General features: G+C 44.8%; 1 long non-coding RNA gene across 1 annotated transcript in view; it reads right to left on the bottom strand.

Moving 5' to 3' along the window:
* Positions 1-22,013, bottom strand: part of LOC147758786 (uncharacterized) — a 57,769-nt gene extending 35,756 nt beyond the window's left edge. Inside the window, exon 1 of the long non-coding RNA XR_015323791.1 lies at positions 19,642-22,013. This is a non-coding gene — a long non-coding RNA (uncharacterized LOC147758786). The remainder of the gene's footprint in view (positions 1-19,641) is intronic.
* Between the last annotated feature and the right edge of the window lie 3,219 nt (positions 22,014-25,232).

Genomic DNA, 25,232 nt, shown 5'->3' with positions numbered 1-25,232 from the left:
ATCTATTTTCCTGTACTCTACCAGCTAATGGCCTCGTGCTAAGGCTCCCATGATGCGCACTCTGGAGTTCTTTTATTCTTACTGTTGCTGTCAGCGATGGCGGCTTGCTTGTACAGCTAACTTCGTGTCGTCACCGATCGAGGACGCCGCCTTCTACTACGGAACGGTAGAGTTTACGTTAACTCGCATCCAGTTATGGGTGCGAGTTTCTGGGTATGTCCCACCGACACGGGCAGATGTGTCAGTTGCCCCTCTTCTTTTTCTCTAAATTGTTGCAGATTCAATCTTACCAAAAGGAAAAGCATATATATATATATATATATATATATATATATATATATATATATATATATATATATATAGTCACAATGACACATTTAAAATGACCAAGTCGTGCCCTTCAGCGTTACTTCAGACCGATTGCGGTGCGTGCCGAACACTATGAACTCTACAATGCTTGTAACACGCATGTTAAAAATCTATTTGAAAATCATGTTTTTGGCAGAATCCAGTTTGTGCCAAGTTTAATCAATTTGTTTAGGTTCGATTTATAGGTTTAACTCAGGAGGCAATCGTAGGGTAACATATTTAGACTAGTACTTTCTATTGAGATCTCTTTGATCGGCGACTCGCTTGCCAGCGACTAAATGTGAATTAAGTCCTACTCAAGGGATGTCAATTATCCAAATAATCGAAGGTTTTATTAAGCAAAGACAGGGAAGAAATTCGGCTTCGCAAAACTTAACCCCCATCACGTTGAAGCCCTCAACAGGATATGTCTGCTATAATTAAGAATCAGCCGTGTGTTTCTTGCCTTCCAGTCGATGCTTGCCATGCCCTTTTTTCCAGTACATTGTAACCAGGCAGATAGGAAATATTCTGCAAATAGAATTGAGTCGTTTGCCTATGTTTATTTCCGCTGCAGCAAATTCATCACAGAAAACATGTGCCATCGTAATCAAAGTATGGCCGTATGTGTAAAGGACGCAATTTACCGGCCGGCGTGTATAATTAACTTGGCTAAGAACTAGTCGAAATACGCACAAAGTTTATACCTGGACGTTATTGGGGCTTAACGCATTTTGCCAAAGTTTCTCATGGCTAAAGCTGATATGTATAGAACCTGCTCAGATGGCCATATCTGCTGCATTTCTAGGCTTGTCGTCGACAGGCACCTACTCCCGTAAAAACTATTTTGACATCAACCATTTTCAGAAGGTGCTAACAACCGGGACGTTGGCTTCAGTGTACCTACAATGATCTATTAGCCCAGCTCTAGAAGTCAAACTAGATGCTATCGATTCCTCGATCTTCGAGCAGCTCCGTCGTTCTATCACATGCCATCTTCTGTTTTTGTTGATTATTTATCTGGTTTACCTGTATCGCTTTCGCGGCGGCATCCACATGATGCGTGTAACCACTGTGTGATATGGCGTTCACTTTTCCCTCTCGTTTCTGTGGTTTCGGTACGTTGCTACGCCGCTGTTGCCAGTTTCCCAACCAACGGCTGCTTTTACTAACGCCGCCGTTGACCTTCTGTTTCCTCCGTAATACTCTCTTTCTTCCCTTCGGGTTTTTTTCGGTTGGTCTCAGACGAGTGTTTTAGTTGCGTTTACTGATGGTCCTGCACCGACACCACCGCCGCTGCAACGATTTTGCCGCCGTCGCCGGACGCGCCCTTCATGATAACCGATGACTTTTATCAACAGACGGCGGCAGAAGAGACGCGGGCAAAAGGATGAGAATAAACTAAGTCAGTACCGGCCGCAGCAACGACGAGAGAGCAACGCTTCGAAAGTCAACAAATGAACGAAGCTAATAGAGGCACTGGCCACTACGTAAGTCTTATAGTCAGCCGAAATTTGTTGATAGGCCATTGTTGTCGATGAGACTCGTTGCGTGCCAAAGGTTGATAATCGCGTAAGACGCTATTGTCACCGGACATACGCATTTCGGGAGTTTTTTTTTTATCATACTGTTAGGATAAGGGTCACGTATAAGATATTGCTTTACATGTGTAACTACCACGAATCAATTGCAAGAAACCTCTGTTTGACTAAATATAATGCTTATAGTATCAAAATGAGCTTGTAAACAATAAACCATCAAGCGCGGCTAACTTGCTAGATAGAAAAACGCCACTCGTTGTGTTATCGTGTCTTTGCCCACGTGCAGCGGTCAACCTTATCGGCGTCAGCCGCCATCGTAACATTCATTAGAGCACGCTAGGTAATTCTATAATCCGTGTTATATGATTAGGCCTTTGTTCATGTGTCTCTCTGGGAAAAAGATGTCTCCTGATCTTGTATAGGTGTATATACACATACTTAACAGATTGAGAATCCGTTACAGCATTAGATATTAAATCCAGTTATAACATTGTATTACACGCATATGTAAGAATAATTCATTTTATCACTGTTTGAAGTTGTTTTGAAACACTTCTTTCAGCTCGATTTACTCAAAATTTGTCTAGATTTTATCGCATGATAAACCGTCGTCAATTTGGTAACGATATGATCTGGAGTTTCAGAAATGCCATTCATCATTTTATTAGGGCACACTTACTGCTCGGCTTGGTAGGTGACCATGCTGGGCTTAAGAGACGCACACAATAATTATCCATTTTTTTGGCAATTATATTATTATTGTTACTTATTTAACTCACGACCCAACAAAGTTACGTTCGAGAACAAAATTCGGTGTATGGTTATGCATGCGGCGTCGTGTATACAGTATCTGTTTGCTTCTTTATATTTTTCGTTCTTTTCTGTTGTTTGCTCTCTACAAAATATAATTGATCTTGGGTAATTGCACGTAATGACGTTGAGGACGGTTCTGGGCTGTATTAGTCGTCATGGCCCCTATCAGAGCTTCGTTGAAGTCCGCGGCTTCTTACGCTCTTGTATATTAGTAAGCGAACCGTCATGCCTATCGGCGTTGGCCCTCACATGATCATATCGTAAAAAAGGATCGTAGTCCATTTACATTGTCGATTTTAATAAGCGGGTGCCTATACAGTGTACCAGGGCGTAGATATGACTTGGTCGGAGTGTTTCTTGTTCACGATTCTAGTTTAGGCGTAACGAACCACCGTTAACTTCATTAACACGTCGAGCACACCCACCAAATATGATGCGTCTTTAATTCGTCAGCAACTCCCATCAGGCCGAGCTAGCGCCAAAAATTTCATTTCCAACTAGGCCTATTCAGCTGTTCCTGGGCGGGGGAGGAGAAGACGTCGCGGATGAGCGCAACTCGTTTATTGTACCTAATGTGCTTAATGTATGGATGCAGCTTATATAGATGGACGAATGTATTAGGTTTTTGGCGTTTCTTATTTGCTATATGCCTATGCTATATTTTTGTTGTCGTTGCAGCGGAAGCAGCCTCGTTCGTCGCCAGCTCAGCCAGGCCGAAAAACTGTTCATCATATTTTGTGAACGTGAATCGCTGGGTGCGTAAATGTCTTCAATGACAGCAAACACGGCTGTAGCGTCAGCCACCGCCGCACCCGCGATCGCAGCTAGTACCATCAAACGAAGGTTAAAGCTGAACGGCGCGGGCACGACAGCGCGGCCATCGATAACATTACACGCAGATAATTAAGATAATATTCTCAGTATATATTTAGCCGATGATCTATTCAATAGGATCCACCTGTCATTTTTCAACTGCGATGTTGCAATTTCCGTCGCATACTGACACCTAAAAGCTTTCTATAGTTGACTGCCGTCCCTATAGACACACGCACACATACACACGGGTTTATGTGAAGAAAAAAACAAAAAAAAAGTAAGAAGAAATTTACGTAAATATTGCTGTACGTTTAAGTAAATGATAAGATGCTAAATATGGATGGTCACCGGTTTGGGGTGTAATCGGGTTTTTAAGTGGGTAACCCCTTTTCAAAATGTGTATTATTTCTGTTATCAATATCGAGAACCGGATGCTTCACAGCGTTTTAAATTGCATTCTGCCGTTGCTAGCGGTGACTTCCGCCTTAAACAGAACCCGAGCTGGTGAGTTTGTTTTATCGGGGTAAGAAGTTGAAAATACATCCGAAATATCCTGTTATAGGCATGAGTTGCTGGCAGAATTATTGTCCATACACTACCTCAGAACGCGTTAACTCCGACAAGAATGGACGGCCAACAAACCGCATGCAGCTAGTAATTGGACTTTTAGAAAAATCAGTACCAGCTTCAAATGAAAAACAATACGTTACCTCGAATACAATAAAAACATATTACTATCAGCACAACATTGCGGTGGCAGTAGCAGCCTCAGCAAGTAGAAATGATGGATATAACAACAGCAATAACGATAATAAAAGCCCCATCAGCGATCACGCGGGCACAATCGAACAAGGGGAACGTTTACGCAGAGCGAGGATTATGGAAGCACGCGGGAAGGTAGTCGCATCATTGATGCCAAGTCATATTTTACGTTTTATATTTGTATACGACATTCAAAATGACTTTGGCGCGTGACGACTCTTCTACCAACTGCTAGACAATCTTAGTGTGTTTGCATTACGCAGGTATACATTTTTCTATAGTTGTTAATTGCTGCGAGAAACTTGTCAGGACATAGTTTTATGTGTATCCTCTTTTGGGTAGTAAGGTTAGAAAGGAAGCAAGCAACCTACTGGTCCCATTTGACGGAAAACAGCAGAAATGACAGGGGGTGCTCTTTAGCTATCAGTAGGATCAGAGAAGCTTTAATTATGACAGGGCGTCGTCATGTAGGGGTAGAAAACTGGGGTCGACCGTAGGGGGTGGCAAAATGAAGGAGAAAGGGAACTCTTGGAGCATTACGGGCGCTCCTTGCGGGGGAGAGTATAAGACGAGCTTTCGGTTGTATAGGAGGTTCTGGCAGACTGAGTCGCTGATAGAGACTCGTTAATCTCGTATGTGGAAAGGGATGCACGGATATAAGGTTAGAGAATATACGGCCACAAGGACCCAGTACGGGTTGAGAAGAATGAGATTTGGCAAGGAGGAGAGGAAGTATGATTCAACAAACCGGGGACTTCTCGGTAACCGTTGAAGACTACAGAGATGCTGCTGATCTCGGCCAGCTAGTCGATCAGATACTGATGTTGTCGGTGGTATCGACAAGAAGAAAAACAAAGAGATGGCAATAAACTTAATGGGCTCCTTATATATTTCTTTGACCAAACAGCTATATGTTCCTCAATTTGAGATTGTATAATTTGCAGATGTCATTACCACCACCATCATCATAATTTTGCTACGGTTTCCAAAGTCTGTTACTCCATATCGTAGCATTGACATCGCATGGAGACAAGTCACATGGACGAGGAGTAAAAAGCCCCTAACGGTTCGTTACAGGAAATGTGCTGGCATTTTAAATCTTCGTTTTTCACCCTTTAGATTATTGTAGTTCGAACTCAAGCTAAACGGAAAGCAAACAACTTATACACAGCAGATTTATCTTACTTAATTGGTCTTACTTAATTAGACGTTAATTTATATGCCCAGACCCATATGGCGGTTTTGAGTTGACGGAAAGGAAACTTATATTGAAAGCGCGCCACATCTTCTACTTTTTGGAATTCTCCAAGGGCGAATGGAGACGATGTGTTTAGTGATCTTGTTACACGGCTTCTTGGAATTCGAGAGCTAACGTCCTTTGGCGCTAAAGTTAATCTCTCACTTTTGCATATCGCTTGCTCTCTACAAGCACTTTTGCGACAACTTAGAACTTCAACCGTGATTTATTGTTGTGGTAAGCATCCTATGATCCACTACTAAATTTCGTTCATTGTTAGAATCGAGGCAGACGTGAGTTTAGCATCCGCTATTCGTTACTTGCATTTACAGATCGTAGGACTGATGCACATATTGTATTTTATATATATTATATACATACCTGTATGTGTCTGTGAGCCTTCTCCCCTGCTCCGACATTATCAGACCTATAATTGAATGATCAGTCTATCAGGAATCTCCACACTGTGAAGTTACCCTACGGCTAAACCTACATATTGTCAAGGGCAAACCCTAAGGTAGGAGGAAACGAAATGATAAAACGTTGCACACATATGCGCACTCGCACTATGTACATATACGCTATACGTGTCGAGGTAGTTTTCTATCGCTGCGACTGAGGCTGGTATTCCGGGGTGGGTTCCGCCCAACCTAGCTCCCGTAACGGTGGTCCTTGCTGCTTTGTCGACGACGACGACGACGGTGGCGTAAAATCAATTCTAGCAACAGCAGTTGCAGCACTGGCAGCCGCCCTTGCCACCGGCTGCGGCATCAGTACCACCAGTGGCCTCGGCAGATTCGTCGTCCATAAGTGACGATGTCGTGATCCAGCCCCGTTCGATTATCTACTACCGTACGATTCTTGAGTCTCGTCGTTGTCGCGAGGCTATACCGATTACCAATCATGAGGAGCAATGGAAACGGAGCGTATGCTCAAATTATGATTATTCGACAGAATTCCTCCGCTTGCTTGTCTGCTGATATCCGCCCTTAGGAATACCCCCAACGTCGATTTCAGCCTTAGCATCGGGGCGGAGTCCCCTTGGCCACTATAAAAATCCTTACTTCAGGGAAATGTATGGGTTTACAGGCAAGCAGTTAGCGGCTAACTGCTACCCCTTGCGTCATCCTTGAAAGCTGTATCGGGCGGGGCAAGCCACAGTACAGAACAGCAAATCCTTGTATAAGTTGTCGTCGCGGCGTCCGTTGCGACAGCCGTGGCCGTCCGGACAGTAGTAGCGGCGATGGCGACTACGGCAGCGCCAAAGAAAACGGAATGATAGCGAAAGCAATGGGGACGTATCGAAATGCAAATTGATTCGAATAATATCTGCATTACAACTCTAAAGCGTCTATATATCGATGTGTGGTCCGTCTGCTTTTAGTTCATACACGCCAGCTGGCTTTACGTAAGCCATATGTGAGACTATGAGGCCTGCCAATTTTGAGGGACTTCCTATTTCCCCTTCAAATGCCTACCTTTTTTAGCGGTTCCTATATAATGTGCAGAGAGGTGACTCTTTGACGAGCCTTGCGAGTTCCGTTTACTCTTTTCTCTACCCTCTCTACTCCTATCTAACCCCCAATGGCCTTACCAACCATCGAAATCGCTCTTAGCCCCGATTACCCCCCAGCCAGAACTATTTGCCGTACCATGTGCGGTTCGTGGACACTCCTTTTCTCTCTCTCTCTCTCTCTCTCTCCCCCTGGCTTTTCCTAAACTCCTATATTACTCTTAGACATTTCAGCGGTGCCTTTACGGAGGAAAGGCAGAAATGAGCAGCTAGTGAAATGACTACGTTACTGCCTCCAGACGGTAATAGTTAAATTCGCCATGCTAAATTCGATCGTTCGACCACTGCGTTCGGCCATAGATCGCTTCGTCACAAACCTCTTAGTGCCCCCGCTCAAAAGAGCGCTAGCCAAGAGAACCAACTATAGCGACTGGTGCTATCGCCGTCAGGGATGGCCAGTAGTGGTATGCACGTATTCTATTTTATTAAAACGGACGCTCTTGCTATATGCTTGATAATAATAATAATAATGAATTTAGTTTGCATGCTCGAACTGCTCACGACTTCAAGTGCTTTCGACTGCTGCTATATGTATAGTACTTCCTATAAAACTGGCAGCCAACCTACTAGTTTTATCGTTTTCCGAACTTCCTCAACGGCCGAAAGGAGCTCCGCGCCTCTTGAGGCCTTTTTGGAGTGACAGCCATTTCCTACGGGACGGATAGTAGTCTTGACAAAATGCGTAACGGACAAATCCAACAAACGCTTAGCGGTTCTAAAACACTGGAGCTTGTTGACGATTCAATGATAAATTACACCCGCTTTAGCTTTACCCTGTATGTGCCAGTTAATTGAGGCGTTTATTCAGTAACACATAGACTAGTTTTTTTGGAAACCTTTTTAGTACACGATAAATAATCTGCATTGTTTCTTCAACCGCGAACGTGTTTACTGCCGGTATGCTATGGAGTTTTCGACACGTCTACCTTATGCGATATGGCCATAGAAACACCGTTTCGAGTAGGCTTTCGGTGTCTAAGGTCGAGGAACGACTGTGTTACCATGTAAGTGCAGGAAATCTGAAGGCCGACAAGCCTTACAAAAACGAAGGAAGCGGACCTGTCCTTCGCTGCTCGTTTCCACCCGATCGATCTTTTTACCGTTTTCAATTGACCTTCACGACATGGAAGAGAAGATTCTCATGGGAGATGAGACGCATTCCATGTTATTGATTGCCGTTGCTATGGGCGAAATCAGTTATTCTGAAGCTTGGTCACATACACAGCTAGGCGAGAATCAATCAATAGATGTTCCCACAAAGGAATCAATTAGCATAGTCCGCACTATGAATACGTGCGCGAAGGCACAGAGAAAATGCAACTCTATTCAGTGAACTTCGATATTTGACGTTCATTAAGTTACTGTAGAAGTTATGCTCGGCTAACACAACTGATCGTCATCATGATAATAATAATAACATTTATCTCTGTTACTTTCTATAGGGAATCGTCAGTGTAATTATAGATATATTAGAAGATTCATTAACAATTCATTCCCTCAGCCAAGCTATCTTACTTGCTCTCTACGTTGAAAAGCATTCAAAATAACTGCACAAAGTCTTAGTTGAGCATTGCCCCCCCCCCCCCCCCCCACACACACACACAAGTAGTACTGTCATTGCTGTAGCCTGCACGTATTGAACATTCTATAATAAGGACACGCCGTCTCTAACTATCGGCTTTGCCATATGTTGCATTATGACTATTAAATCGACCTTTCTCAGGAAACACTTCGTTTCTCCGGGAGAAAGTTTATTGCTGGTTCTGAATATCGTGATACAATAGTCCTTTTTTTACTCTTCGTTGTCAGAACAACGGCACCGTTCAGGCTACGCTCTCGGACGCCGTGCCAGCATCCCGTTCCGTCTATCAAACCTTAATAGAATGCAACAGGGACGGTTCATATCGTTATGATAATTACTATTATCGCCTATGTTAAAAGTACATTAACGCCTGAAGGTTGTCACACCAGGGCTGGGATGGATGATCTTTACGTGTGCCTGCGATCAAGCCAATTTCTGTATAACAACTATTCTTCGTCCAAAAAAGAGCCTTGACATTGCTTCGGCAGTAAAATCTGATAGCAGAATCGACCACAACTCCACGTTTCGAATTGGCCGGCAGCCGGGCTGGATTTCGGTTGGTATATGTACGTGTGTCTATGCGTATCAGCCGCCGCATGTATATTAGACGCATCGGATGAAACGACTCTGATTGACCATAGAACGCCGACCCTATACGGCCTAATCATAATAACAGTTCTAGTCCCTGTAGTAGTAGTAGTAACGGCAAATGCGACCCAACTATAATTATCTGTAATTACTAATTGTTGTATCAGAGGCACATTGAGCACGTAAGCAGTCGTGTGGTGGGATTGCCCCTTCTGAAATGCCAATTTACAATGGCCGACTCTGGCGATACCCGGCAGGAATTACAACGATGGTGTCTCCACTGGTACTGCTGCAGCAGAAGCACATAACTTCTGCCAACGGATTGGGGCAAAAAATATATGAAGACTAACTATTACAGCTAGCCTTTGGGCTGTTGATTCTCTCTTGCGCGGTCTGCCTTTACCCCTCTCGCGCTTTGCTGATCGGCTTTGCAGCAGCAAGGGGCAGAAAACTAAACACTGCCAACTCGTTCCCGAAAAAGCAAGGCTTTTACGCTCTTGACCTTTTACTTTTGAAGCAACCAGATTGGTTAAGCGTTAAAAGAACCGAAACTTGATGAACGGGAGGCTTGAATGTATTTTCGCACGAGAGAAAGTGTCGAAGCTATGGGAGTGAAAAAATGACAGTGCTTGCCGATAACAGTAACAAAATGTATATTATTGACGTGATCCATTAATTTGTTAGCGATCGAAATACACATTGTCAAACGTATCCGTTTGAGATTACTGTTAATGTAGTAAACAATTGTGTATATAGACTCAAATCTAGTAGGTTAATGTCCTTACTAATAGGGTTGTTTATTTGCGAAAAGCAACAAAAGTCCGTGAGGTTGAAGCAACTAATTCTACTTTGGGTAGAAAGAAGCCAATTTGACATACTTACTTATAGAACTTAAAAATATCGCTGCACGGTATGTTGTCGTCTGCTAGCTTCCAGATAGGGTCCATCTTATTTATCGCCGTAATGCCGGAGAGACATGTATAGGGGTTGCGTGATCCTGAAGCCGACCGCGAGCAGTTCACGCTTTTAGTCGTGATGAAGTTTAAAAGGCTCCAGAGCCAGAAGCTACGAGACGCTCGAAGGACGAAAAAGCTCAGTGTCCAAGTATGGCATTTCATATAAACTGAGATACTAGAACAATTCTACACATAATAGCTATACTTTACTCCCTCAACAGACTGGAAGACGAGAGCTGCAGTACCGCAATATCGGTGATACTAAACGTATTGTCATAACATTGCAGAGCATAGTTACTGCGGTCCGTCAGCGTTGACATTACCGACGTCTCCTCCCTGTGTCGATCGACCTTTGCGTAAAATCGGACTCAAGAAGCGTGAATGACTTTTCACTGGGACATGTCATATCAAATACGGCACCGTCTTTCAGCAATAAACATACTTGTAAGTTTGTTTCGGGAGATACTTTCTGCAAAACAACAGTAGCATAGGGCAGGTACAGTTGAGATATGACGGCATAAAACGCCATACATGGAACATCTATCTATCCTTTTCAGTGTCTGTTTTTTTCGTTCGAGTGACTGAAGTTCCTGACTGGTCTTGTCGCTAATCCAGGACACGATAATTTGCCATCTTGCTTTCAGTTTCTTGTACGACTATTGCTGTTCTTTCGTTGGCAGTCAAGGCTAAAGTTAAAAGCGACAGTTAAGCTGATTACGATGCCGCGGCGGCGGCGGCGGCGGCAGCAGCAGCTGCTGCTGCTGTTGTTGATGGCAATGACGACCACGTATAATGGTGATTCTATGGTGGATTGTTAAAATTAGTACAATTTCTCTCTCTCTTTTTGCGAAGTGAGCCGCATGGGGTGGTTCAAAGGCTGCCGTCTAAATGGACGCAGCTTAAAATCGCAAACCTTACCGCCGTGACGTCAATTGAAGCCCGGTAGAAATAGGCACATTTTTACAATCGACTTTGAACAGTATTAGCTAGCCAGCTCAGATGTCGCTGCCGCTGCATGTCTCATTAGGCCTCTTTTATCCTATCATTAACTAGCAGGTAGCTGCAGGAGCCAAGGAGATCGCGGCCATGTATTATATACAACAAAGCAGAACAATATGATTTAATTGGCCGACGGTAGACAATCACAATCGCTTTCCCCAACAACGAACGCGCCACGTCGCGCTCACCGGTACGCTTGCCGTTTTATAATTCTCTAAAAACCGTCTAAATAATACCTTTTTATAAATGACATTTATAAAAAGGCATTATTTACAAGAAACAAACGAGTCGAACGAAGGCTATCGATGATATTGTGCGCCCCACTGCCGGCATACTGGGGCGTTTTTCAGACAATAGCTATATAGCGTAAGCTTTTAGAGGATAAATACATGAGCTCGGTCATGTATTTAGCCTTTACTTTTGTATGGGTCAGGTGACGTGTGTCTGGGTCTATTCCAATATTCCTAGATAAGGTCAGAAGCACTTGCTAGTGACAGTTTTATAGTATTCCGCATTTCCGACTAGTTACTGTTGCGCATATCTTTTCTACCAACAATTTTCGACGGCTCATTTTTATGCCCAGCGACGAGACGCCGCACGAATATTTACATAGCGTGTCATCGCGGAGCTATTTCAAGTACGTCAGTACTACCCTAAAGTGTCTAAGTAAATTAATTACTCAGCCACCGTGAATTTTCACCAAAGCTGATATCGATAGCTATCGATGTTACCCGGCGTCCTAAACTGGGCCTGCGGACTTTTTCCACTCTATTACATTCATTCGTTTATTCTGCCGTTCCACCGTCTTGGTCCTGGTCAATTTTTTACATCATCCCGCGCCAAGCACACTGCGGACTTACAGAGATGTATCGGTTGAAGCTGGGCGTTTTGTGTTATTTTGCCAGCTAATTTTACACACATTGTACACACAGACTACCGGACACTGAAGCCCAAAGTAAATGCACATCTAGTAGATCTGTTCGCTACGGCCATTGACAATTTGGAGATCGACGTTGATGTTTAACAGTAGCAGCGGCAGCAGCAATGACGTCTCGGATTCATTGAACGGCATAGTTCTATTTTAACTGAGCCATGTCTTTCATAGAAGTTTGGTACTACTTCCCGGAGGCGACCGAAGCGTCATCTCTATTGGCTGCCCGATCGTCCCCAGCTCGGCGGCATAAAAGACCCGGCAACGCGTTGGATGAAGTGACTGGGCCCGCTTGCGCTGGCTAACGATAATTCTGCTCTCTCTCTCTCTCTATCTTACTTTTTTCTGTTGGGGTTAGCGGTAGAAGTTCGACTGGACGGCGAGGCGCAAGTGTTCGCCATTCATCTTCAGGCGTTACGACGAGTGGACAAGTAACTCGCTACTAAGCCCGCCAAATGGCTCCCCAATGCTCGTCTCGTGCCGCTCCACAATGACGCCAGAGAAGGCACGAGCGAACGGCGAGGAGACTCTACTCGTTTCGTTTTACGTGTTGTTTCGTGGCTCCGGCTAGCGGTGGCCAGCAACAGCACCTTCGAAATAGTAAGATTGATGTTTCAGTGAAACGCTACGTCCGTCGACCAGTCATTCAGATTTGTTACGTCTCGAAGCTGGAAAGCAGCGTCGCTACTAAATGAGCTGTTAGCAAGTTTAGCCGTATATACATGTATATATATATTTTTATGCGGGTAGTCTGCGCAGAGGCCTTTTTCTTACACTCCAGCTTTAAGCGAAAATGACAAATTGTCTCGACACGGTAGTACGTATTTGAAAGAAAAACGACACTAATTTGAAAGTTATGAAAATTGCATCTATCACTATAATACAACAGTAGTAACTTATCCTTCCGATGTATATATGTAATTCACAGTGTTAACTTGTTTTATCCCGTTCGCTCCTGTCCGATTCTTAAACCGAAAAAAAAAAAAAAAAAGCCAATTCAGCTTTAATCGTATTATAGCAGAGACACATTTCTGCGTAAGATTTATAATTATTTGTTTCGTTTTTTGATGAACACGAATTCCATAAAGACACTGCTAATAGTACTCAGATCTGTCTGGCCTGGTTCGACCCGGCCGGGCGTCACTTTCGAACATAAAGTACGTGAAAGAGTCACTAAATTTCACAGTCATTGGCGAGAGACGCATCACCTCGTGGCCGGAACAGTACAAAGCACTTGCCGCCCACAACACGATCAGTAGGAAGGGCAACGGCAGTGGGCTAGCGAAAACAGGCTGCCGGGAACGATTACCGTTCAGCGTTATGGCAGGCGTCGCGTCACACAAGTCGGCTGCGCCATATGGTTTTTGTCTTCATGTTTGGCGCCATAGACGGCGACGGCCGACTGTGTAGCGTTCCAGACAACGTTAGGCCGTCGGGTACTGTACATTTCTCCCACTACGAAGTGATTTCTTTGGATATAAAACTAAACGCTGGAAACCTAGTCCGTTTGTTTGTCTGAATTGGTTCAGTGGTGCGGTGCTACGAAGTGTGTATCAAATATATATTGGGTCTATTAACAAACGCTGCGCGACACCAGTCCCTAATGGAGATATCGAAAGAGACGACGATGAACGAAAAACCCGTGCGAAAGTACCGGCCACAACAGTTATATCGCATGTCAGATGACAACACTATGCGAGGGCAAATTATTGAGGAGGCCGACTCTGTGCTCTCGACGATATACAGATGTGTGTACAAAGACAAAGGATCGTGTCGTTGTTTGGCGTAGTAAACTTTAAACAAAAAAGAAGGATAATATGCAGTAGGTCCGACTTAATTCTTTCTAACCTTGAAGATATTGTAGGGACGGCTACGAAGGACCATGTTTGTACATAAACGTATGTCGATGGTGTCGTAGTTCGGAGGCTCGTCCGCTTCATTGACCTACAAATCAGCAGGAGAGTGCTTAGTGGCTGGTCACATTGATAGACATATTTTAAGGGTGAAGAAGGAACGGTGATGGTGATAGTGTCAGTAATAATAATAATAGTAATGCATTAAAGTTATTAGGGTTTACCTTTGTGGCTGTACTGCCTTGCCTTACTAGATCTTCATTTCAATGGCGATGGAACCCTAAGTGCACTTCGTTTTCAGGATACCTACTTGTTCTGTAGCCATTCATGGACGTTGTGTTTCCTATTTAGCTGATGCATGATGCATGCGAGTAAAACACTAAGGGCCGAAGAGGCAAATGTATACATAAAAAAAATTCCTTTCTAATACACATTGCAGGTTTGTTTGTTTGTTTTGCAGCCAAGACTTGCACATAATTGTGTTTCTTTTACTAGCTTTCTAGCTATTATGACTTATGTTCTCCTCCGTGACAGACTGGTAGAAGTGTCACATGGTCGAACCCAAAGGAGCACGCGAAAATAACCAAACAGCATCTTATTCTTCAGGTAAGAATAGGTAAAAACAGCGTCGATATGTCCAGCTGACAGAAGTATCTTTGGCGCGCCAACGGGTCGACGGAATACAGAATTCGCAACGATTAACAGATTGACGAAACTTTATAGAGTCGTAAGCGTATGCTCATTTTTAAGGAACGGCGATATTGAGCGCGAAATTTCAAATTTCAAAAAAATGAATATATTTTCGACAACCAATCAACAAGTTTAATTAGCTTTTAGGAAGGCCCATCCGATCATATCGTATCGTATCCATTAAGTATGCTTCTACACGTAACGCGTACAGATAAACTTTTGTGGAATGTTAAGAAGTTGAAGTTATTTATACAGCATGAAACAGTGCTTAAAGACAATCTAACTAACTTTGCCTTGATCGACCACCGGTCGATATATTTTAGCTCCAACTTAGTCCGAGTTGGCATACGCTTGTAGGAGTCAAACAATGTTTGACACATTTTCGTAACCATGCGTTAACAATTAGATCATACCAAACGACCCAAGTACGTTGAGAAGCAATAGCACCATTCGTTGAACTTATCGAGGACATGTACATGTACGCTTACATCCAACAGGGATAACTTGTAAGCTTTTTTTTTTTCGAGACATTCTATTCCATTGATCTAACCGTTTAGCAGACAATTTCGAAAAGGTATCGTTTGACCAGAGGTCAGAACGGAAGCGAACATTTAATTTTTTTTATATAAACGTACATGATTGCTCTTGTGTTTCCCTTTTATGTAGTGCACCAGCTATCATCCCAGTGTTTTCCCCATATAAACAAATTGTTAAATACATTACTTCGACAACGGTATTTCCTCGAAACTGCTCAAATCTACACTTCGATTATTTGTTGTCCGGACGGTGCATTACGGTAATACGCGGAAGCTCGCATACATTATTCAGCTTTTTGTTAGTAACTTGCTTATCTAGGATCATATCCAATTATCTTTTTGATCACATCATTCTCTCTCTCTCTCTCTCTCTCTCTCTCTAAAAGTACCAAAACATATTTTCTGTACTTAATTCTCGCTGTATCGAGAGCTTTTTCTTTACGGTCTTCCCGTCAGCTACTTATGGCTAGCAATTAGATGCTGGCGCCTACGAAATGCATCACAATTTAAGCTTCTGCTGTAGTTTTGTGTCTCCTTTAACTATCGCTACCTGCCACAATTAACTGCACGATCCGTCGATCGAGTGGGTCCTAGAAATTGACGATGAGGTTCAGACATGCGACCAATTGTCTATCTAGTATTCGGAAAGAGAGAAGAAAAAAGGAAAATCCTATTGAGCAGTTCAGCAGAATGAAAGTTGGCTTAACTCTGTGTCCTAGCCAATTGGATTCTATGCGGCAGTGGCAATAGATGTGCCTATAGTAATTATAGTTATTGCTATCGTCTAGTTGACAATTTTGATGGAAAATATGCCCACTACGACCTAACAAGCGTAATGTACGGCTTCAAGGGAACCCTTGTTACGAATCCGTTGGTATAGCACAGGAATTACAAAAACAATGGACTCTGTCGATAGGAAGTATACTTCTTACGTGATACAGAAGAGATCGCAGTTCGTCTGTGCTGTTTTTCAATACAAAGAAAAAAAAAAAACAAAATATTCTCGTCGATCGATACACTTCTATCAAACACTGTCCCGTCTACGGACTAATTTAAGTGAAGCGCTTCAATGCGGCCGTAATCTGGAGTTCGTCCCTGTCGTAGAGGCCTCATGCGCCGCCTAAATAACAACACAATCACACGACCTGCTGCGCCGCCACATTTAATATGTTTGTTATCGTTGATGTTTTGCAATGCTGAAGCTATTACCACTGCCGCTTTTGCTGCTTTTACCGAGATTGAGATCAATGTGAGAAGAAGAATAAAAATTAAAATACGACCCCTTCGGGGTTATCAGGTGCCCCCGACTTCACTGCTTCATTGTCCCGGTCGTGCACTCCCTCCTTTTTTTCCTATCTAAAAGGACAAACAACAACGGCGGCAGCAGCAGCAGCAAATACTAAGCAGACAAGTCCGTCGGGGGTTTCGCGAGAGAAAGCGCCTGTGAATGACTTCAAACGCTGATGGAAGTGATGTATCTATCTTGCTTGGCTGTAGCATTACTACTATTACTACTACTACTACTACTACTAGTATGACTGTGTATGCTTGCTATGTCACTTTCTGACTTCGTTTGTCAAAGTCGATGTTTGGCCGAGGGGGGATGAGGTCGGCTTCTGCGTGCCTAACCCGTACACTCATTGCTCTATGTAGTTGCTGTCGCTGTACTCAATGCTTCTACTATCGCTGCAGGTGGAGAATGGCACCGGCTTTCGCGCTCGGGCCAGACAGCCGGTTGGTTGTAGAAGCGCAAGTTGTAGAGGTTAGTGCTCTTCACCGCCGCCGCCGCCGCTTTTGCCTGTAAACAAATCATGAATGTGGGTGTCGCTTGCTTGCCGGCTCTGATTGAATTAGTGCTCTCGAGGGAGTGGTCGGGTTATACGCGCCGAGTCGCGCGGAGAGCCTCTCTCCCTCTACCGGGCAAGGGACATCTAGCCAGAGACCGGGAAAAGAAGATAGCTAGCCGTACTGCTGCTGCTGCTTAGCATGAGGCGCACGTCCCAGAAATACCATCCAGTTTAATTACTCAATAGCAGACAAGGGGAAATCAGCCCAGGGGTAGTCGGTGGCCACCCCGACACAGTTCCACCATTATCTCGTCCCATTCTGCTTCACCGTTGCTGCCGCCAGTGCAAATCGACTGACTGTCTTCAATCGATTGATAGGGAAATCATTTTGCGAGTGACCAGGTCGTCTGGGTCTAGCCGTCGAGAATGCATTAGTAAATTCCCTATTCTGGCCATTTTCGAATTTGAAGCAAACAACTTTCTATATATTGACTATCCCTTTGCACCAAGTATCATTGATTAGGCTTCCCTGGAGGGCGCTATTCGTATCAATATGTAAATCCTAATATTCGTCTACAGCCACAACCTACACACTTGGAGAAAAACAGAAAAGAGCCGCCTCGGCAATTGAAAAGCGTCGTTCGTTTGGCGCACTGCTTTCCCTACCTCGAAATTCGGCCTGTAGTTAACATCGGTATGATCAGCCTGTTCGATACTGGAAGAACTAAAAGAGAGCGTGTTACACAAACTGGTTAAATACGTGCACCCACAAAACACTTCCCTCGATTCCTTTCCTTCAGGCTGAAACAAAGTGGTCACGTCAATCAGCGTACATAACCAATCATCCGCATGTTGTTACATTTCTTCCAAGATCAATCTCATTTTGTCTCTACGGCGATCGCCACCGCTGTGATAGCGAAGGCCATTTTGCATCGCTTTTTTGAAGGCCTGTTTTCTTTCTCATTAGTCGCCCCTTCGCGTAGTGCCAGTAATCGCAGTCGTGCTGATGTAACTATGCATGTTTAGTAAATACATTTTGGAATCTCGTACCGCGGCGGACCTTCATCGCGGCATCGGTGGCGGCGGCGACAGTACAGACGTTCATTAGCGGCAACAACGAAATAGCTCACTGTTGTTTTAGCCGCGTCATGGACAACGACGTAAAGGGGGCGGCGGCGGCGGCGGACGACGGAGATAGAGCAAAGGAGTGACTGTTGTTGTGTACAGAACATTGGACTGACGATGCGAAGGCAAGCAACAAGAATTGCGCGCGAAATTCGTTCACATGTTGCATCCGATGCGGCATCGAATCAAACTGGCTTGTTCGTGGAATCAACTTAGTGCACTACCGAAACTAGCAAATACGGCGTCACCATCTCTAAATTGGTAGCACAGTTTGGAGATAGCAGTGAGACCGACACCTATGACTGGCACCCACCCGCTACCATGGCTTTACGGAGCAGTTACGCCGGTATCCGATAGGATCGAGAGTCATGTAACCCTTCATCTATTGGGAACGGCTTATAATTAACAGATGAAGAAACAGCTGCGCTTGTATCTGGTCGAATGAGGTAGATAGGGGCAGATGGAGCAGGCAAAACGGCAGAAATAGCCCGATTTCAAGGCGAACGTTTCCACAGGAAGTTGCTTTAGGAAGGAGAAGACACATGACTTTACATTCATATCGCTCAAATCTGCCCTAGCCTGCTTGTACTGTCGGGACGCGGGTGAATGGCAACGTTAGTTGAATACTTACTAGGTATAATAATAGTAGATTTTAATATAGTTGTTGATTTTATTATTTGCTGCGGTCTTTAGTGTTGTTTACTTTATTATTTAGTTTATTGTTTTCTGTACGGTCTACTTTAGCGTTGCTGTCGTTGTTCTCGTAGTTGACCTTTTGTAGCGTAGCTACACCCATCACTCAACTCCTGCAGACGTGTAGCGTTTAGCGAGCTCCCCAGACAGCATAGATAGGGACGAAGCGATCCTCTTCCTAGAAAAAAGAAACTCGGCGACAACACCAGCCAGCATCGCGTCGCCCTACGACGGTACCTGCGTAACGTCCGCATAGCCATACTGCACAATTCGCTTGTACTAAGATAGACACAGCAGTTGAAAAACAGACAGACCGACCGACCGACCCACCGACCCGACCCGACCCAACACAGCACAACAGATTACAGCAAAAGATTTCGGTGTTTTCATTTCTCTTCGTCTCGTCCGTTTTCGTTAGTGCTACTGCTGCTGCCGCCACCGCCACCGCCACGGCGTTGCCGTTCCTCTTCGTTAAAAGCTCGAATGGCAAAAGACGAAAATGTCGACGAGAACGTAGAAGCAATGTTACAGAAATATTGGCATCCCCCATTCCACTAGCCGGTTGCATTAACCACCGAATTGGTAAAAATTTACGCACAGGACGCTGAGGACACTAAAAACCCAACGGACAGAAAGGTGAGCGAACAAAGCTACAGCCAGTGATGACGGATTCCTCAACGACAATAGAAAAATATGGACGAACAGATGGAAGGGCGAAACACTAAGCGAGAGGGACAGAAAATGCGTTCAATATACGATGAAGCCGATTACCAGTAACAGTCGGTCAATACCATTTTAAAGATGCACTTACCGTTTACTGGCGTTGTCGTCGCTGTTACTGACGCTGTTGTTTGTGGTTGGCTTTGGTGTTCGGTGCGCGGCAGAAGAGTGATGGCAGACCGCAAAATGGCGAAGGATAATTCTCAAGATGCACAACATCAGCCAAAACAGCAGAAGAGTAATGAAGATGATATAACTTCGACAACGATTCAAAATCGAGCCGATCGACAATGCGTCACTTAGACCGGCTGGCTGGCCGGCCGCTTTGCGTTTGGTTCTTCGGCGTAAGCGATGCCCGTCATAAGTGTCAATTAACAAGAGGCCCCGATGAGCAGATTGGCTGTGTTCAACATCTTCTTTTCTCTTGGTGTTTCGAATTGCCATTGTCCTGATCGAACGCAGGGATGCAGCGAGCCAGAGAAAGGCTAAACGAAGTTTGGCCAAAGCAAATGTCACTTCGTTTCAGGGCAAAGCCACAAAGAGTCAGACGGTCAGAGACGCTGAATCGAACCTCTTCAGCCGATTCGCGCGCATCTTCGATTGACGACGGCAAGGCTGCGTTTTGCTAGTGAGCCGCATCCATGTTGGCATTACTTGCGCCTGCTGGACGATGATGCCAGCAGATGTCACCCTAGACTGATAAAAAGTGATCAATCGCTCGATCGAAATCGTAATATTAATAACCATTGTGTGATATTAAGGTAATGCTTTTGAAATATGGTACACAGGTGGGCTGTCAAATTGCCGACTCCTTCACAGATCATCGTCGTAGGGCTTCGGTTGCCGACGGCAACGATGACTGCTAGATGGGCCAGTGTCCACACTTATTAGTTAATATCAATAGGCGTACGAACGATCATAACGAATGACGGGATAAATGCGCTGACAAAGTTTCTAGTTACCAAATAAGTTATATTTGTTGCAAATTCGAAAAGAAAGCATTTCCAACTCTAGACGCCCTAATAATAATTCATATGGTAACACTGTTCAACGCTACATGTCGCCATATCGAATAAAAATAGATAACTGATAAAAAAAAAAATGTCGCATTGATCCGCGCAGCGCTAAAGACATTATGCTGTGGCATCCGGATTGAACTTAAACCAAATTCTAATAGTTTATTTCTACCTGCTCACCGAGACGCTAGTGTCTCTCGAGGCTCGAGTGTACCGTTTACGTAAGCCTTCGAACAGCCTGACTTTCAAGCAGCCGAACGCATTGCCCCGGCAAAAGGTAACAGAGCTATTGTTGTTTGCCGTATATTGTTCTGCCACACCAAAGTCCGACATTTGCCGTGCATTCGGCCGACTGGGCAGGCTAGCAGATTCGTAGCTGGATTGATTGCCGTCTTCGACAAAGACACAGCCATGGTATCGCGAGCGTTACAAGCCGATCTCAATAATACCATCATTACTATGTGTGTACTGCTCCTATAATACCACTACAGTTACTTTTTCCATTATCGCGCATTTCTATAATAGCCGGAGACGCGACAACTCCCAGCCGATGTTCGTGTAGTCGCAGCGGTTCAAGCAAACGAGTGATAGATGTTCGTTGGCGTCCTCGTCAAGAGTCGGCCCAAGTCTATGTCAATTTCTATTTATTGCATTGCGCGCTCCATTGCTGCTACTCGTTCCATGGACGCTGCCGTTGACGCCAGCGTTGTTTGTGTCGTCGAACTTCTACTGCCATTGGGTGACAACGGAAGTTGCAATGGCAGGATCGCTGACTTGTTCGTTTGCTGCACCTTTCCCAGCTCAGTTCTTTCCTCCACCGCTTCTCTCCTCTGCAGGCCCTGTTTGTGCTTTTCGCTAATTGCAATTTAATTGTCTTCGGATTACTTCTGTCTATTCTGAGCTGTCTTTTGGTGCGTGCTGCCCTTTTTTTGCCGACAGTTAGCGGAGCAGGGTCTTCTTCGACTCGACGTCAGTGTCACATCAAAACGCTGGAAAAAAAAGGTAGGTGCCCCTCATCTTCGTCGTTTTCGGGTGGTCGTGTTCGTCGTTGTTGTTGCTGTTGTTGTTGTTGTTGTTACCGTGTTCTTTCGGGCGGCGGCGTCGTCGTCGTCGGCGGCCGCAGCACTCCCACCCTGGCCGGCGCACTCTATCTGTCTGTCGTTTAATTTATTCGTCCCATACTGAGTGAGCTCGCACATTTGTCTCTTCATTTCGTTTTTCTTCACCTTGCGACCGCTGAGCGGTTGCTGCTGCTGCTGCTGCTGTTGATTCATCGTTGTCGGCAGCCTGCATCATTACTACGCAACAGAAAAGCGAGCCAAAGAGCTCTCTCAAATATCGTAGCGGGATCCACTGAGTGCGTATCGCAGATAGAGACGATCAGCGACAGCCATCCGAAGATCCTGTCGGCTGGAAGTGGCCGAGTGCTATTCGTACGGAAACAATAAAAAGGACATGGGATAAAGTACGACGTAGCAGCAAATCGATGGCAAAACTAACTTCCGCTATAAAAATGTAGCAATAATGCGGATAGCGAAGCAATGATTTTACATTAGACAAAAAAAAATAATGATTATATTAATAATAATATTGTACCTAATAACGAAAGAATGGCAGCGGCGGTGAATGGTTAGTAAGCGAGTAAACAAGAGACAAAAGCAACATATTTGCCCAATCGGTTTGCCCAACAATTAAGCCGATGGATCAAGCGAAAAACAAGCCCCTATAACAATAACAGTATTGACACTCCACGCGTCTATGTAATTGTAACCCTCGTCTTATCGTCACTACAGCCATGGAAATTATTTTCGGAGCTCTGAAAACTCCAGCTCCGAAGAATGGCGGTGATCCGCACTGACTCTTCGAGCCATTACCGCTGCCAGACAAAGTCCTGCACTCGGATTCGATGTCGGCATCGACATTGTTGTACGGTTAAAGGTTCGCAGTAACTGACTTGCACGTACGCACGCACGCACGCACGCACGCACGCACGCAGGCAGGCAGGCAGGCAGGCAGGCGTATCCATAGCTGTAAGCCTATAAAAGGTCGTCTCTGAGATAACAACTTTGGAAAGGTAGCCAGTTCTAGTAACCGCAGGAGTTTCGCAGCTCGGCTCTCGTTGGACTCGCTGTTGTTTGTACCTGAATGTCCGCACTAAAGCAAGCTACGAAAAATCGGGTGGAAACAAAGTGAACAACGGACGGCGGACGCCCAAACGGTAAATAATCTTCTGCGGTGCCACTTTTTGCCGTAGTAACTCATTTTGTGCGTTCACCGCTTCGTCTTCCCGTGTCTATCGGAGGGCAAGGTAGAAGGTTCGATTTTCTCTTTGACCTTGTCCTTTTTGGTTTTTGTCTTTCAACAAAATGAAAAATCGCCGTCTTCTTTCTCAGGTCTCCATTTAGCTTTATCTAGTTCCTACCCGGGTCATCTCTCGTTTCATTCGCTTATTCATTCATCCAGCCGATCCCTTTCAGCTGATGGCCATGCCAAGCAGCTAACAACAAGGCATCCAAACTTCTAACCAATCACTTCGCCAGTGTGTATCTATTTGTGCCTCCTTTCGTATGGCTGGCTCCCTCCGTCCGTCCGTTTGTATGCTCCACTCCGCCTTCACGTAGTCTGTCCATCTGTCCACAGCCATCATATAAGTAAATGCTATTATATTATACGTTTAAATTCTTCACTACCATAACTGCTGCTGCTGCTGCTGCTGCTGGTGTTATTCGTAGCAGCAGCAGCAGCAGCAACGGCTGATGTGGTTGATGGTCTGTCCGTTTGTGTGTTTAGCCGTCCGCTTTTTGTCCGTCCGGGCGTCTGTTTGTGTGCCTGACTATCTGTCTATTTGTCCAGTCGTGGTAAATTCTGCTCCACCGGCTGCATGAGGTGGGCTAGCGCATGTTTATAGCTGTGAGTGTGTGTGCGTGTCTGTGGCTCTGTTTAGCGTGCAGCTCACTGTTGCTGTTTCTGCACCTACATGAGTTATATATATTTTCTTTTTTCTAAATGTTTGAGCTCCGCATTGCTAAATTTTCGCTCTGCTCAGAACGAAGGTGTCGCAATGAATGATGTGCGAGAGACGCCACTACAACAATATACTGCTGGTAGTGCCGCCGCTGCTGCCGGTGTAAAGAAATTAAAATTCATTTTTTTTTTTTTTTTTTTTTTTCGCCTGTCAGTTTTCTGTTCATTTCACAGAGGTACATTAGTACTATTATTATTATTCTGGACGTGCGGGCAGGAGCCCACCAACAACGACAAGAGGGGTGGAAATAATCCGGTATAGCAAAGACAGAGGCCAACGCCAGCAGACGAAGCCGATGTACTGCAGTGGACACCAAACCAGGCCAACGCGGACAAGCAAAAAAGAGAGGGGAGAAGAATTGTTCTAGACGAGTTTGTGTCTTCGGAAGCAATCAGACCGGTGGACTACGGCGTGTTTAACACGTAGACGTATTCTGATAGATAGTGAGGGATACAGCCATTAAAAAGCAACAACGTATTTAAACATGTTATGCGAATGGTACTCCACCTAAAGAGTTAAGCGAAAATAGACTTCCATCAGTTGATTAGTTTATGTACGTTTATACTGTTAATCTATACTACTAACGTGAATTAGCAAGAGCTTGAAATCTCGATTGAAATTATGCTTGTTCGTCCATTTCGCATGTTTATAGCATCGCCAATGGGTTGCAAACATCCTCTTTACGTTACTAAGGGTCTCGTTGCTTTTTCTCCGAGCTCTAACCAGTTAGATTTGTGCTCGCCGCTTAAGTTTCGTTTTATCTTCGAGTATCTTTTATGTATCATACAGTTTCAGGCTACATCCGTCCGGCTCACTGCTGCTATTTTCACGCACGTTGCCAGCACGGCGGCAGCTGCGAAGCGTGCCTGCAAGCAAGACGCAAAAATAGTTGTCTGATCCCGTTTTTACCGCGTGCGGAAATGGCTGGTGCCACCACAGACACTGCGGCTAGCTCTGCCGCCATCCCTGAACGACCTCTGCATGAAAGAACGAGACGTAGCCAAGCCACGGTATAACAAGCTGCTGTGAAGTAAGGGCAAAAGGTAAAAAAAAAAGCCACCGCACCATAGTGCTGGCCGTCCAGGACAAGGAAAAAAAATGCGAACTATACTGCCACTGTCGCTGCTTTGGCCACCATTACTCTTACAACTGTAACTTGTGCACGGTACTTGGCTGACAGCAGGTGTACTTCCTAGTAGGTACAGTTGTGAGCTGGGAGCAAAAATCTTCTTCTTGTTGCCACCTCAAATACTGTCGTTTCTTGCCACCATATCTTCATGCCTTTTTTCCTTGCTTCAACCTCGCGCGACCACAGTCCGTCGTCCTGTTCCTTTTGCCCCATACCCTACCTCCCTTTACCACTCCATAGGGTTTTTCGGTTAGAGAACACTCGTGTTCTCCTTCGTTTTCCTTTTAGTTCTGTAGCTTCTCCGATGGCTGTATCCCCGTTGAGCCATCTCCGTCTGTCTCCTTATTTCTTTGCTTGCCTTGTCTGCCGCCACCATCACCAAGCAGAGCTCAGCACAATGGCAAGACTCCCTTCAGATGCTTAGTGCTAATTGCGCATGCGTAGAATGAAAATGTCTGCCAAGGGAAAAATGGGAAGAGGCGAAACGCAGAGGAGCAAAGTTGAGGGCAGTT

This window comes from Varroa destructor, unplaced genomic scaffold, assembly GCF_002443255.2.
Source record: "Varroa destructor unplaced genomic scaffold, Vdes_3.0 BEIS01000001.1, whole genome shotgun sequence".
NCBI classification, from domain to species: Eukaryota; Metazoa; Arthropoda; class Arachnida; order Mesostigmata; family Varroidae; genus Varroa; species Varroa destructor.
The sequence above is the reverse complement of the archived record's forward strand: the minus strand, read 5'-3'. Positions and strand labels throughout refer to the sequence as shown.